The sequence below is a fragment of the Panthera tigris genome, chromosome A3 (genome assembly GCF_018350195.1).
Source record: "Panthera tigris isolate Pti1 chromosome A3, P.tigris_Pti1_mat1.1, whole genome shotgun sequence".
Classification (NCBI taxonomy): Eukaryota; Metazoa; Chordata; class Mammalia; order Carnivora; family Felidae; genus Panthera; species Panthera tigris.
In genome coordinates this window covers 99,624,883-99,629,264 of record NC_056662.1, presented here as the reverse complement: position 1 = coordinate 99,629,264, position 4,382 = coordinate 99,624,883, and positions in this window count along the sequence as shown.

Sequence of the window (4,382 nt, the reverse complement as noted above, 5' to 3'; positions counted from 1 at the left end):
TGTGGCTAATAGTGGTCGCTGGAGTCCGAGAGCCAACTCATGTCCATCTTGTACTACTTCCTAGATAAAGTGGCCTTGAGCAAATTCCTGCCCCCCCCCCACCCAGTGTCTCTCATCTGGGGCAGAAGATTAAATGAAATAATCAGTGTAAAGCACTCCATAAATGTTAGCTATTAGTATTAATAGCTGTCACTGTGAATTATTTTTTTTTTATGTTGGACGGCAGTCCAGAGAGGACTACTTACAGTTACTTAGGTTTTAAATTAATGTTCCTTTCATTAAAATAGAAATAACTTAGTTATCCTTAAGCTGTTATGTTCAGATTACAGATCTTGTTATTTTGTTTATAAAAATGGCAAGAACAGTGACCTTCAATTTTCTTTGATTAATGATCTATTAGCTTGAAGACCCTAAGTTCCCTTTAGAAATCATCTGCCAACTTAATTAAACTCCTCTAAGCACTCTGAACTGCATTTATAAATTTAATATATTGCATTCCCTTGGTAAGCACTTCAGTTGCCTAACAAAGCAAACTAATGACTCTAACAAGCAAGTAACAAATTCTTATATGCCTAAGAAATAAAATGTATTCACATGATGAAATAAAAGAAAGGAAAATTAAAATATATTAACATAGTGAAACACCAGTTTTCTTTAAAATCCTATTCAGGAGCGCTTGAGTGGCTCCGTAGGTTAAGCGTCTGACTCTCGATTTTGGCTCAGGCCATGATCTCACGGTTTGTGGGATTGAGCCCTGGGTTGGGCTCTGTGCTGACAGAGCAGAGCCTGCTTGGGATTCTGTCTCTTTCTCTCTCTCTGCCCCTTCTCTGCTCTCTCTCTCTCTCAAAATAAATAAAGCTTTAAAAAAATAAAAAATAAAATCCTATCCATATTCACAAAAAATAAAGCCAAATTTTCTTTCCCCTTTAAACTTAAAATCACAAGTCTAAATTTGTCACACATGTACAACTGGAAGCATCAGGCTAATCTGTCAGTCTTTAATATGCTAGATTCTCTTACCTATTGCAATATTTTAAAGAAACAACTATGCACAGGTTGCTCCTAAACTTCACATGACATTTTGCTTCTAAATGCTTGTTTCCTCATCTTCATGTTTAAACCTGAACTTTCCCAGGTTAGAAAAGGGCCCTTGAAGAAGCAGATGCCACATCTCCAGAAGGTCAAGGGCGCCACCCTCAGGGAAATGGTGACGCCAGGCTGGCAGCCAATGGCCAAGATCTGGATGTTTCTCGGTCAGAGTCAAAACTGAGGATTGTGGATTCGGGCTCAGCAGAGTCCAGAGGGCCACAGTTCTACCTGCCAGGCCCACCGTACACTTGGGATAACAACAGGTACCCCAACTTTATTCCTTTCAGATAGCACTGGCTTTGCCACCAAGGCTCCCTGGGCATTTATGCCCTTACCCACTTTTCCATAACCTCTTTTTTAACTTTTATTGGTTTAGTTGAGGAGTTGGCACGCTCCATTCCCTATGACCAACCCCTTCCCCCAGGTTTCTTCGATTGGCTTCAACCAACCTACTTACCGTCTGAGTCATGTCCTGTTGGCTTCAACTGCAGCATTAAAGTCATGCCAAGGACATAGCATTTTCCCACAGGCATACGTTGCTCCCCGGCTGATTTTAGAGAAGCAGGCACTTTTCCTGAGATAATCGTTTGCTATTTGTTCTTGGTATATTTTCCTCCCCCTATACAACCTGCCTTTCCTGCTTTTATTTTCAGGCTCTCGAGCAATTTAAGGGGATTGGGTGGGAGTTGGGGAGAGGAGAAACAGGTGGTTTGAGAGAACTCAGTGGCCAGGGATATCAGTGCGCCCCCATGGAGGGGACAGGACCTCAGGTGGCAGGCCTGGCTTCGAGGCTATCAGGGGAGGGAGTGAGCATGGGCCCGAGCCCCGGGGTCGCCAACCTTGGCAAGGAAGCAAAACAGCCTCCCTGAGGCTTTGACGTGAAGCTTCCACAGTGGCCCTGACATACTTCCCCACCCTCCTCCCATTTTCTAGCATCGTGTTATGCTCTGGGTTCTTACACAGGCCTAGGGAAGAGGAGCCCTGTTTCTATTTCCCAAAGTAAGGAAGCATGCATTTTTCTGCAGTCCTGGCTGGCAAAAATTAGAGTGAGATCTAATTTGACTTTAATTAAATAAAGAAGAGTGGTCTTTCCAGCACGCCTGAGTTCTGCTATATTCACACAAGACAACTCTGCCTGGAGTGGGAGAAACAGCACCGTGAGATGGGTCTGGTTCGGCCATTCAATAGCTGTGGACTCCTGAGCAACGTCACTTCTCCAAGCCTCAGTTTGCTCATTTGTAAAGTGGGGATGAGCTTCCCCACTCCCCCACCCCCCCAACAGGGTTTCTCCCAGGCCAGGGTCTGGTCCACCTGCCTAAGTCCAAGGCTATGGAGGGGCGGCCCATGTGGTATTAGGGTCACCCTCGCCCTGGCCAAGGAGAAGCCAGTGCCCAGCATGGCCAGCAGAGGGCACTGCCATGCCATGCAGACTGTGTCCCAGCCCGCTGAATGGGCTGCTCAAGGAGGCCACCAGCTCTCAGGGCTGTATGGAGCAGCACGCGGCGTCCAGCATCCATCCCCCTTTCAGTGGAACAGTCCAGATGCCCGGACCCTCAGGTGTCACCAACCCGTAGGCAGAAGGTGACGTGTAACCTGGTTCTCCCACCCACAGATCCTTAGCCCCTCAGCACTCTGCCCTGTCTAGAAACCCTTGGGGTGGCTCATGTGTGGTCACAAACCAGTGTGCACCCACAGGGCAGCACTGCAGCTTTGCCAGGCCTCTGGGGTGTCCCACACGGCATCCGTGACACTCCAGACTTACAGCAGGTTCCAGTCATCAATGGACACCACCCCTAAGGGTCACAGCTGAGAAGCAGTCAGGGCAGAACGACCCCGCCCCTCTCCGTGAGAGGAAAGAGGACTCAGCTATGAGTCCTGCAGGGACCACCGGTCTCCCCGTGACCAGTTCTTGCCTTCTCACAGCTGGGGCCAGGTCACTGGGTCATCCCCTCAGGCCCAGTTCCCAGACCACCTGGAGGGCCCAGGTCACCCCAATGGTGTGACTTCTACTTAAACAACCAATACTTCCATTCCCGCAGTGTGCCAGGCCCTCTCATACCTCTCATGCCACTTAATATCAAGGAAATGAGACAGAGGCTATCACTCCCGTGGGGAAACTGAGGCTCGGGAGAGATTAAAGGACTTGCCCAAGACTTCATGGAACTACAGTGCTAGGACTGAAAACCAGACTCCAGATTCCAAAGGCCATGTGAGTTCCACAACATCGTCGAGCCTCCTGACTGTGGGCACCGGGTGTTTGACTGTTTTGGGGGAAGCAGGAGAGGGGCACTAGCTGTCTGGCAGAAGTCTGGAAGACCCGCTGTGCAGGTGCAGGCCAGCTCAGCTCAAGCTGAGGCTGGCGTCACACGAAGCCCGGACAGGCCTGGAGAACAGATGCTTTCTGTGGGCTGCTTGTTTGGGGTAGCCCAGCCAGAAGGAGTGCAGACCCCCGTGAGGCATCTGTCCTTACCTGAGATTGAGCAGGGCTCCTGAGAGGCCCTGATGACAGGACACTTAAGGGGGAGGTAGAGGCGGGGGTTGGCGGGGAAGCTCAGACCATACTCTCACTGTTCTGGCTGTTCCTTGGTCTGGTAGAAGATGTCAGGAACATGGGGCTGATGTCCACCCTGTCCCCCACCTCCTTAAAGCAAGTGGGCTTGGGGCCCTCTTCTGCTTCCCTCACACAGGACACCAGTGGGATGTCACCATTCAGCCCAGATCTGCCATTGGTAAAAATTCAGTTTCCCCAAATGGGAAGCCCCGATCTGCACAAGAAGAGACTGGGCCAGACTTGCAGGGATCTTGATGAGGGATCAGAATGAGGGAGGCAAACACATCCACAGATCAAAATAGCCCAAGGTCAAGGGGATAGGAGACCTGAAGGTGTAGGGGCTGGGGGTGGAGGGTAGTGTTGCGGCAGCTGGAGGGAGTGAATCTGTCTGGAGGGGGTGGCCAGGGAAGACCTAAGGCACAGGTAGCAGAGGGCTGAGCCAAGGCTGAGAGCTAGGAAGGGGAGCACTGGTTTAGAACCAGGGAGATGACTGGCCAGCTGCACGAGAGGGGCTTGACAGCACTTGGCAGGGATGAAACTGGGAGGGTGGGGTGGGGCCCAAGTGTGGGCAGCTTCGTGCCAGGCTGAGGATACCATGGGCACGTACAGCTGGCAGAGGGGCAGCAAAGCACCTAAAACTCCAAAACAGACTTCCTGGGTTCAAATCCTCACCCGGCCAATCACTAGCGGTGTGACCTTGGATAAGTCATTCAGTTCCTCGGTGTTCTAGTTTCTCCCCCAT